This window comes from Delphinapterus leucas, chromosome 2 (genome assembly GCF_059928025.1).
Source record: "Delphinapterus leucas isolate spDelLeu-1000000601 "Yukka" chromosome 2, BTC_Dleu_Yukka2, whole genome shotgun sequence".
NCBI lineage: Eukaryota > Metazoa > Chordata > Mammalia > Artiodactyla > Monodontidae > Delphinapterus > Delphinapterus leucas.
The window spans coordinates 77,192,550-77,205,153 of record NC_143130.1 but is presented as its reverse complement, the minus strand read 5'-3'; the positions used below and the strand labels follow the sequence as shown (position 1 = coordinate 77,205,153).

General features: G+C 37.8%; 1 protein-coding gene across 19 annotated transcripts in view; it reads right to left on the bottom strand.

Moving 5' to 3' along the window:
• Positions 1-12,604, bottom strand: part of ICE2 (interactor of little elongation complex ELL subunit 2) — an 86,041-nt gene that overhangs the window by 63,699 nt on the left and 9,738 nt on the right. The window lies entirely within an intron of this gene.

Sequence of the window (12,604 nt, the reverse complement as noted above, 5' to 3'; positions counted from 1 at the left end):
TATAGACTACTCTGATTAGGTATTTATCAGCACATCTTTCTTGGTAAAACTATGCTAGATGTTACAGTGCTTTTTAAGTGAGTTTCACTTAACTCAGTAATTATGGCAAGAGAAAAATTCAAGGGAAAATCTAAGACAGCTTTATACCTATACTCAGATACACTACATAGTATTAAAGGTATTTCACAACTGGTAGATATTAAGTAACTAAAGGATCATTATTTAATATATTTAATTAAAAATTTTAATTAGTAATTTACTTATGTTTGAAAAACTGCTAAGAGTGAACAAAGGAGGTTAAAAGATTCAGGCTGTTCCCCATCATCACCCACTCCTGAATGTTATTTAACATTCAAAGTATCTTGAAAGTTAAAAACACCAAAAACACATTTATCATTTACAAAGAAAGATGAAAATAACTATGCTCCAGAAAGAGAAAATATAATATGTTTTCATACATGTTTGAAGCTTAAAATTTAACAAATACTGCTTCTGGCAATATGGTAAAGTAGGTACTTTGAAGAACACTCCTATCCAAACCACACTAGATGCTGGATAAATTACAACTAACAATTTTCATGCATTGCTGGGCTTGGTAAAAGCGAGGAGAATCTCCAAGGACCATAAATAAATAAATAAACGCCAAACATCTAGAATGAGGAGAAACAGGAGCTGTGAGCAGTAAGAAAACCCATGAAAGGTGAAGTGGTTTGAGGGCAAATGCCTCAACCAGTTCTAAGATCAGGTAGGGAGCTGAACAGGAAAGCCCTACATTTAAGGCTTGAAAAGCAGAGATTTGAACAGATATCTGTACAACCATGTTCACAGTAGCATTATTCACAACAGCCAAAAGGTGGAAGCAAACCAAATGTCCATCAATGGAAGAATGGATAAACAAAATGTCCATATACATACAATGGAATATTCAGCCTTAAAAAGTAAGGAAATTATGCCACATGCTAGAACATGTATGAATCTTGAAGACATTATGCTAAGTAAAATAAGCGAGTCACAAAAAGACAAATACTATATGATTCCACTTATATGGGGGTACCTACAATAGACAAATTCAGACACAGAAAGTAGCATGGTGAGTGGCACAACAACAAATAAATATTTCCTGTTTGTCCCTGGTTCCTGACACACAGCTCCTAAAATTCTTGGAATCCCCTAAGTGATAAGAATGTCTTTTTTATGCTAATTAGATGACAAAAGGCCCATAGATAGCTAATCACCAGCAGCCAATGATTTAATCAAGCATGCCCACTAAATGAAATCTCCATAAAACTCCCCTTAAGGGCTTCCCTGGTGGCGCAGTGGTTGAGAGTCCGCCTGCCGATGCAGGGGACACAGGGGACACGGGTTCGCGCCCCAGTCCGGGAAGATCTCACATGCCGCAGAGCGGCTGGGCCCGTGAGCCATGGCCGCTGAGCCTGCGCGTCCGGAGCCTGTGTTCCGCAACGGGAGAGGCCACAGCAGTGAGAGGTCCGCGTACCGAAAAAAAAAAAAAAAAAAAAAAAAAAAAAAGGTTAAGGGGCTTCCCTTGTGGTGCAGTGGTTAAGAATCCACCTGCCAATGCAGGGGACACAGGTTTGATCCCTGGTCCAGTAAGTTCCTCATGCCACGGAACAACTAAGCCTGTACACCACAACTACTGAGCCTGTGTTCTAAAGCCTGTGAGCCACAACTACTGAAGCCCACGTGCCTAGAGCCCGTGGTCTGCAAAAAGAGAAGCCATCACAATGAGAAGCCCGCACACCACAACAAAGAGTAGCCCCCGCTAGCCGCAACTAGAGAAAGCCCATGCGCAGCAATAAAGACCCAATGCAGCCATAAATAAATAAATAATAAATAAGTAAATAAAATCTATTAAGAAAATAATAAAGATGGTTAAGACAGTAAATTTTATGTTATGTGTATATTACCATAATTAAAAATTGTTTTTAAAAAAGGGAAGAATATTGACACATGCTATAACATGGGTGAATCTTGAAGACATTATGCTAAGTAAAATAAGCCAATCACAAAAGGACAAATATTGAAATGACTCCACTTATATAAAGTACCTAGTGAAGTTAAATTCATAGAAATAAAAAATAGAATGGTGGTTGTCAGGGACTGGGGGGAAGAGGGAATGATGAGTTATTATTTAATGAATACAGAGTTTCAGTTTGGGACAATGGAAAAGTTTGGGAATGGATGATGAAAATCCACTTACAACAGTGCGCAAGTATTTAATGCCATTGAACTATACTTAAAAATGGTTAAAATGGTAAATTTTATGTTATATATATTTTACCACACCAAAAAAAGAGAGGGGCCTCCCTGGTGGCGCAGTGGTTGAGAGTCTGCCTGCCGATGCAGGGGACACAGGTTCGTGCCCCCATCTGGGAAGATCCCATATGCTGCAGAGTGACTAGGCCCGTGAGCCATGGCCACTGAGCCTGCGCGTCTGGAGCCTGTGCTCCGCAACAGGAGAGGCCGCAACAGTGAGAGGCCCGCATGCCGCAAAAAAACAAAAAAAAAAAAAAAAAGAGAAATGGAAGACAGACTGAAACCTAGGACGTTTGGGAATTCCAGAGAGAGAGTTGTGAAAACAAAAAAGAAGCAATAATTGAAAATGGCTGAGAATTTTCAAGAACTGATGATGGATTTGAATCTACAGATACAAGACACACAATGAAACAAGTAGAATTTTATTCTAATAAAGTACATTGTAATGAAACTGTAATACACCAAAAATTAAGAGCGGTCAGAAAGAAAAGGCAGATTCCCTAAAAGAAATGACAATTAAACAAACAATACACTTTTCAATAATAATACGTGAGCCAGAAAAAGTAGAATTATATTATCAAACGCTGAGAAATAAAACAAACTGTCGACTTAGAACTATGTATGGAGCAAAACTATCTTATTAGAATGAGAACAAAATAAAAATATTTCCAGGTAACAAAGAAGAAGATTGTTCATTACCAAGAGACCTTCACCAAAGGAACATCTAGAACATATAACATTTCAGGAAAAATGAAGAGGATTTCAGAATGTAGATTTGAAAAGAGGAGATGGAAAGGCAAAAAAGATCCAAATTTGTAGATAAATGAAGACAAACATTGTTCATATAAAATAATAATGTACCTAGGTTTTTTTACCTTTAAAAACCTAGGTTTTTAAACCTACCTAGGTTTAAAAAAGAGACAGCATCAAAACAATAATATCAGTGAGGAGGGATGTGATGAAAGTCAAAATGCTCCATGGTCTCTGTAGATGTATAGGTTAATAGAACTAAATAGAGTTGAGAAATTTACCCATAGGTCAATGGTGACAAGGTAATTCAATAAGGAAAAAATTCATTGTGAAAATTCAAGAGTAACCACTGAGAACAACAACAACATCAAAAATGTATAAATTCCAATCAGTAGAGAGGGAAAAAAGAAGGGGGAAAAAGTCAATCTCCTCAAAAGAAGTCAAAGAAAGAAGTTTAGAAAAAGACAAATAGAAATCATAAACAGGTTTATATACATAAATTATCACAATGAATGTAAATGACTCAACTTTTTAATTAATAGGCAAGAGATGGTCAGATCTTATTTAAAAAGGCACTCTAGCTAAACATCATTTTAAGAGGTATTTGTTTCCATAATTAAAAATTATTTCTATAGTTCTATAGAATCTACAGAACTTTAATATAAGTTCTATAGATTCAAAGCAATCCCAATTAAAGTCCCACTTAGTTTTCTTTTAGAAATTTTGATTCCAAAGTAGTTTTTTTCTAGAAATTGACAAGCTGATTCCAAAGTTTTCATGGAAATGCAAAGAACCAATAAAAGCCAAAACAATTTTAAAAAAGCACAAAGTTGTAGGATTTCTACCAGATGGTTTCTTGTAGTCTTCCACTACAAGACATGGTGGTATTGGCATAAAGACAGAGATATAGATTAATGAAACAGATTAGAGTCATGAAATTGACCCACACATCATTGGTGAAAAGGCAATTTAATGAGGGGAAAAAATAGCTTTTTCAACCAATAGCGCAAAACGATTTCTCAACATTGGCACTACTGACGTTTTAGACCAGATAATTCTTTGTGTTGGGGGGGCAACCTTTACATTGCAGGATATTTAACAACATTCTTGGCTCTACCCACTAGATGCCAGAAGCACTCCTTCCTTGGTTATGAGAACCCAAAATATTTCTAGACATTACCATATGTCTGGTAGGAGGCAAAATCACTCTCAGTAGAGAATCACTATGCTTGAACAACGAGATATCCAGATGAAAGGAAAATTAACTTTGACTCAAACCTCACATCTTACACAAAAATATAACTTGAAATTAACATACACATATTCACATAAAAGTTAAAACTATAAAACCTCTAGATCAGGGTTTCTCAACACAAGCACTACTGACATTTGAAGCTCCATAATTCTTTGCTGTGGGGGATGTTATATACATTGTAGGATGTTTAACAGCAACCCTGGCCTTTAGTCACTAGATACGAGTAATTCTCTGCCAGTTGTGACAACCAAAAGTATCTCCAGACACTGCTGAAGTCCCCTGCGTGGGGAGTGGGCACAAGGGTAAAGGAGTAAAAGTGACCTCGGATAAGAACCACTTGGGGTTGGCAAATATTTCTATGCTAGAACGCATACAAGCACCAACCATAAAACACTTGCAAAAATTAGACTTCATTAAAATTAAAATTCTGTTTTTGAGAGACTATTAAAAAAATTAAAAAGCATGTCACAAACTGGGAGAAAACTATATACACACACACACACACACACATATATATAAAACAGGCTTGTATTCAGAATATATAAAGAACTTTCAAAAATCAATAAAAATAAAAACCAATAAAATTAGCAAAAGATGTTAACAGACATTTCACAAAAGCCAATAAAAACACAAAAAAGATGTTCAAACATCACTGCTTTTTGGGGATATGCAAACTAAAGCCATAATGAGACACTACTACACACCATAGGTTGGCTAAAATTTAAAAAGATCAACAATGTTAAGTTTTAGCTAAAGTGTAGAACAACTGGAACTCTTATACATTCACTGTTGGCGGGAGTATAAAATAGTACATCCACCATGGAAAACAGCTTGGCAGTTTCTAATAAAATTTAACTTTGTACACTTGCCAGATGATCTATAAATACTATACCTAGTTATATACCCAAGAAAATGCAAATATATGCCCCCCCCAAAATCTTGTACAAGAATGTTCTTAATAGCTTTATTCAAAATTGCCCCAAACTGGAAATAACACAACTGCCCATCAACAGTTGAACTGGTAAACCAATTTTGGTATAACCATACAATAAAACAAAAAGGAATAAAAAGGAATACATTATGGATACTTGCATCAATGTGGGTGAATCTCAAAAATGCTGACTGAAAGAAGTCAGACACAAAAGAATACACTGTGTGTGATTCAATTTTTATAAAACTCCAGAAAAGGCAAATCTAATCTATGGTGACAGAAAGCAAATTGGTGGTTTCCTAGGGCCATGGATGGAAACAGGCACAGAGATCTTTTTAGTGTGATAGAAATACTCCATATCAGGACTTCCCTGGTGGCACAGTGGTTAAGAATCCACCTGCCAATGCAGGGGTGTATGGGTTTGATCCCCGGTCTGGGAAGACCCCATGTGATGTGGAGGAACTAAGCCCATGCGCCACAACTACTGAGCCTGTGCTTTAGAGCCCGCGAGCCACAACTACTGAGTCCGTGCACCACAACTACTGAAGCCCAAGCACCCTACAGCCCACGTGCCATAACTACTGAAGCCCACGTGCTCTAGGGCCCGCGTGCTGCAACTACTGAAGCCCACGTGCCAAGAGCCCGTGCTCCGCAACGAGAGAAGCCCCCGCTTGCTGCAACAAAGACCCAACACAGCCAAAAATAAATAAAATTTAAAAAAATAGTAATAAAATACATTAAAAAAATAAAAAATTATAAAAAAAGATAAGAGAAAGAAATACTCCATATCATGGCTGGCGTCATGGTTACACAGGAAGGCTCACTGACATACACTTAAAATCGATTCTTATTGTATGTAAATTTTACCTCAGTAAAATTGATTTAAAGTTAAATATAGATTAAAAAGGGAGAGTTTATTCCTAGAAGAGAACATAGGCAAAACATTCTCTGACATAAATTGTACCAATGTTTTCTTAGGTCAGTCTCCCAAGGCAACAGCAATAAAAACAATATAAACAAATGGGACCTAATCAAACCTACAAACTTTTGCACAGCAAAGGAAACCATGAACATAATGAAAAGACAACATACGGAATGGGAGAAAATATTTGCAAACAATGTGACCAACAAGGGCCTAATTTCCAAAATATACAAACAGCTCATACAACTCAACAACAAAAAAACAAACAAGCCAATCCAAAAATGGGCAGAAGACCTAAATAAACATTTCTCCAAAGAAGAAATATAGATGGCCAATAGGCACATGAAAAGATGGACAACACTGCTAATTATAAGAGAAATGCAAATCAAAACTACAATGAGGTACCACCCACATTGGTCAGAAAGGCCATCTTTAAAAAATCTGCAAACAACAAATGCTGGAGAGGGTGTGGAAAAAAGGGAACCCTCCTACACTGCTGGTGGGAATGTAAGTTGGTGCAGCCACTGTGGAAAACAGTAGGGAGGGACTTCCCTGGTGATCCAATGGGTAAGACTCTGAGCCCCCAATGTGTGGGGGGGCCCAGGTTCGATCCCTGGTCAGGGAACTAGATCCTGCATGCATGCTGCAGCTAAGAGTTCGCATGCTGCAACTAAGAGTCCACATGCTGCAACTAAAAGATTCTACATGCCACAATGAAGATCCCACGTACCACAACTAAGACTCAGAGCAGCCAAAATAAATAAATAAAGAAATAAATATTTAAAAAAAGAAAGAAAGAAAACAGTAGAGAGGTTTCTCAGAAAACTAAAAATAGAATTACCATATCAGCCAGCAATCCCACTTCTGGGCACATATCCAGACAAAACTATAATTCAAAAAGATACATGCATCCCTATATTCATAGCAGCACTATTCACAGTAGCCAAGACACGGAAACAACCTAAATGTCCACCAACAGATGAATGGATAAAGAAGATGTGGTACAGATATACAATGGAATACTACTCAGCCATAAAAAAGAACAAAATAATGCCATTTGCAGCAACATGGATGCAACTAGAGATTATCATACTAAGTGAAGTAAGTCAGAAAGAGAAAGACAAATACCATATGATACCACTTATATATGGAATCTAAAATATGACACAAATGAAGCAATCTATGAAACAGAAACAGAATCACAGACATAGAGAACAGAGTGGTGGTTGCCAAGGGGGAGGAGGTTGGGGGAGGGATGGAGTGGGAGGTTGAGGTTAGCAGCTGTAAGCTTTTATATACAGAATGGATAAACAACAAGGTCCTACTGTATAGCATAGAGAACTATATTCAATATCCTATGATAAACCATAATGGAAAAGAATATATTAAAAAAAGAATGTAAAAAATGTATAACTGAATCACTTTGCTGTACAGCAGTTAATTAACAGAACATTGTAAATCAACTATACTTAAAAAAAAAGACAGAGTTTATTTAGTACGTAATGGCTACATGTTCTAACAATATAAATGCAGTACTAAAAAGAGTACGGGAGAATGGTGAGAACATATGAAAAAATTTTTTCGTGGTGAGAACATATGAAAAAAATTTTTCAAACTATTTTCAGAAATTCTATTGATTGGTGGCAATTGTATTATTCTGAGGCTGTTGTGAGTATAATGTGGGATAAAGCAAATGAGACACGTGGTAATTTTTTCTTTAAATGTACTTTTTCTAGCTCCATCTACTGAAAAAGTCTCATAAACACTGATCAGCTCAGGTGCAGTGAGCATCCCCAGTGCCCAGACTGTAGTCTTGAAATGCCATTTCGCACTAAAAGAAACAAAGACTCTAGAAAATGTTTCCAGGGCTGGGATAGGAAATGTACAAAATAAGCCTCAAAGACTCCTAGAGTGACTCAAAAGGACTCAAAAGCCAGTATGAAGACCCCATCACTGGTCAAAGTTGGTATTATCTGAGTTTCAAAAAGGATAATTGTAGTGGACTAAAACCCATCAAATGTGTTTAACTTCATGATTCAATAATAATATTTTTTTAAAAAGTGATCACCATTGTAAAATAAGAAGGAACCAATTAATTTTTTCAAAACTGGTATATAAAGAATCTAGCACTTTTTCTGCTACATGAAATGGGAAGCCAAAGAGTAGATGAGGAAAAACATATCTTAATAAAATTATTCCAACTAATGAATAAAAATAAATGACGCAATTAGAATCTTACAATTTTTCAAACCCCAGTGAATGAACAAATCTGGCATTAAGCATCAATAGCTACTAACATCACAAAAAACAATCAGACATTATGTGCCACCTGATTAAAGAAAACACCACCATCTATATGTTCAAACCCTTTGGCAAGACTATAATTCTGCTCAAGCTTCTGGATCCAGTTCACAATTTGTAAGAAATATAGAGGAAAAAAGAACATGTCGAACATCATCATGAATATATAGTTATCAAAATCTAGACTGTGGGAAACTCGAAAGGTCAAATGACCCAGGTTTTTGAAAAGATAAAGTTTAAGGAAAAAAAATATGGAGGGGGATCTTGTAGATTAAAAAAACTGTTTTATCAAATAAAAGAAAAAACTCCCAATGTATACAGTAGTCTCCCTTATCCATGGGGGATATATTCCAAGACCCTCAGTGGATGTCTGAAATCGTGGATAAGACTGAATATCATTTCCTATTCATACATTCATTTCCTATTCTCCCTTATCCATGGGGGATATATTCCAAGACCCTCAGTGGATGTCTGAAATCGTGGATAAGACTGAATATCATTTCCTATTCATACATACCTATGATAAAGTTTAATTTAAAAATTAGGCACAGAAAGAGATTAGCAACAATAACTAATAATAAAATAAAAACAGAACAATTATAGCAATACTGTAATAAGTTATATGAATGTGGTAACTTTCTCTCTCTCAAAATATCTTACAAATTTAATGTCTTTTCAATCTTAACTAAGCACCTATCATGCGCTGCAGCTGTAACTTTTGCAGTTTGAGGTGTGACAGCAGAACACGAATTTCTTTTTCCTTTGTTATAATTTCATGGATAGAAGATTCGTTCTTACTGCAGATCTTAGTAACTGCAGCATATGATTTTTGTTCTTTCCTTACTAAGTTGAGAACTTTCGCCTTTTCACTGAAAGGAAACACTTTGCGGCTTCTTTTTGGCATACCCAAACTGCCAGCATCGCTACTCTTGCACTTTGGAGCCATTATCAAGTAAAATAAGGGTGACTTGAACACAAGCACTGTGATACCTTGAAAGTCCATCTGATAACCAAGGTGGCTACTAAGAGATTAATGGGTGGGACATACTAAACAGAAGGATAATTCACATTGTGGGTGGGGTGGAGCAGGACTGTGAGAGACTTCATCACACTACTCAGAATGGTGTGTGATGAAGTATTTCTGGAATTTCCATTTGTGGGTAACTGACACGGAGTAAAGCAAAACCAAGATTAAGGGGGGACTACTGTACAACCCATAAAACTTTTGTATTTAGGATATACAAAACCTCCCACATATCAGTAACAAAAAGATGGAAAATCAAGTAGAATAAAGGGCAAAACCTGAACACTCAATTCACAGGAAATGACCTAGAAACATAGGAAAAGGTATAGTCTTATAAATATAGCACCCTATCCTCTAGATTGGTTAAAACTAAAATGACTGTAAGTATCAATTGTTGAGGATATGGAGTAAAAACCTCTCAAACACTGCTGGGTACAATGTAAACTGGCATGACCACTTTGGAAAACAGTCTAACATTATCTATTGAAGTTGAAGATATGCATACTCTATAACCCAACAATTTCATTCCTACTCATATACCCAGTAGATATGTGTGTACATGTGCAGCAAGAGACATGTATGAGAATTTTCATAGGGGCACTGCTTAGAATAGCTCAAAACTGGAAACAGCCCAGATTTTGATCAACAGAATAAACCAGTTTACTTATAGATGTACAGAAATAAAAATGAATGAAATACAACTACACACATACATACATATGAATCTCACAAACATACTATTGAGTAAAGGAAGAATTCTGTTCACATAAAAGAGCAAAAGAATTCACATAAAATTCAAACACAGGCAAAAGAAAACTTGAATTATCAAAAAAAAAATTTTTCTTAAAGGCATGGAAATGATCAAACCAAACTTGGCACAGTGATTATTTCTTCAACAAGGGAAAATGTTATTATCTAGGAGGGGTACACAGGGGCCTTCTAGGTCACCGGTAATGTTTTATTTCTTGACTTGGAAGAGAGTTACATAGGTGTTCACTATATAATTATTTGTTAAGCTGTACATATTTGTTCTAAATACTTTTGCATAGGTACATTACATTTCATAATATAAAATTAAAATTTTAAAACAATAAAAAGGTTAGAAAAAGATCAGTGAGTCTTTGGGGTAAGATGTAAAGTGTAATAAGACAATGTGCTGCCAAGTCAACCTGGCTAAAAAGCAAGACCTAATGCTGACTGCTAGCTATCAAATAATGTACTCTGTTCATAAACAGTTTTATATTCACTTAACAAGTAATTATACTGGGCACTTACTGTGTGCCAGGCATTATTCCAGTGACTGGGAACACCCCAGTGCGCAAACAGTACTTACATACAAGTGTTAGGGAGAAAGACAATAAACAAAACATGGTAAAGGAAATGCTGAGGGTGATGCTACTTTTTATGCAGTAATTAGGAGTATCCTCAGTGATAGCTGGCAACTGAACAGAGAGAGACTTAAAGGAATCAAGGAACTAATCCATGCAGGTATCTGGGGAACAGCTTGCCAGAAAGATGGGAACAGCCAAAGGCCTTAAGGCAGGACCGTGCTTGATGTATTCAAGAGACACAAAGAGGCCAGGAGGCTGGAACGGAATAACTGAGAGGAACACGCAGGAGATGAAGCAGGCTTGGGGGGGTGGTGGTGAGGAGGCAGGGTCATGTAGGGCACTGCAGAACTTTCTAAAGACTGTCTCTTCCTGAGTGAGATGAGAAGCCATTTGAAACCAGCAAAATGAGGGGATGTGATTTATGTTTTAAAACCATCATTGTGGGCTTCCCTGGTGGCACAGTGGTTCAGAGTCCGCCTGCCGATGCAGGGGACATGGGTTCGTGCCCCAGTCTGGGAAGATCCGACATGCCGCAGAGCGGCTGGGCCCGTGAGCCATGGCCGCTGAGCCTGCGCGTCCGGAGCCTGTGCTCTGCAACGGGAGAGGCCACAACAGTGAGAGGCCCGCGTACCGGAAAAAAAAAAAAAACAGTGCTTGTTTTAAAGTAGAACTTATACCCTCTGCTGTCCTCCAATTTATAATGAGCACTTTTTTAAAAAGCTGTGCTAAAATACCCTTAAAACCTACTATCTTAACCTTTTTTGTTTTTTTTTTTTGTGGCACGCGGGCCTCTCACTGTTGCCGCCTCTCCCGTTGCACAGGCTCCGGACGTGTGGGCTCAGTGGCCATGGCTCACGGGCCCAGCCACTCCACGGCATGTGGGATCTTCCCGGACCGGGGCACGAACCCGTGGTCCCCTGCATCGGCAGGCGGACTCTCAACCACTGTGCCACCAGGGAAGCCCTATCTTAACCATTTTTAAGTGTAGCATTCAATACTATTAAGTATATCACATTGTCTTGTACAGTGAGTAGTTTTATTTATTTATTTCAAATTTATCAATTTTATCATGTATGGTTTATTTTTTTAATTCTTAAAATTTATTTATTTATTTTTGGCTGTGTTGGGTCTTCGTTGCTGTGCACGGGCTTTCTCTAGTTGCTGTGAGCGGGGGCTACTCTTTGTTGCGGTGTGCAGGCTTCTCATTGTGCTGTTTTCTCTTGTTGTGGAGCATGGGCTCTAGGCACGCAGGCTTCAGTAGTCATGGCTCGCAGGCTCTATAGCGCAGGCTCAGTAGTTGTGGTGCATGGGCTTAGCTGCTCCACGGCATGTGGGATCTTCCCGGGCCAGGGCTCAAACCTGTGTCCCTTGCATTGGAAGGCAGATTCTCAACCACTGTGCCACCAGGGAAGCCCTGACTAGTTTTAAAGGCTTAAAAAAAAATTCAGACTGGTGTTGGTGTTTCTAGATGAATTCTACTACAACTCTACTATTAAGTAGTGTACTCTAAATTTTTCCTACGCCCACTACATGATGGGAGGATTTACATGCTTTGCTAATAAATGTGCATGAAACAGATAGCTAGTGGGAAGCAGCAGCATAGCACAGGGAGATCAGCTCCGTGCTTTCAGACAGCCTAGAGGGGTGGGATAGGGAGGGTGGGAGGGAGGCTCAAGAGGGAGGGGATATGGGGATGTACGTATGCATATGGCTGATTCACTGTGTTGTACAACAGAAACACACACAGTATTGTGAAGCAATTATACTCCAATAAAGGTGCATTAAAAAAATAAATGATAATTGCCCTCAAAAAATA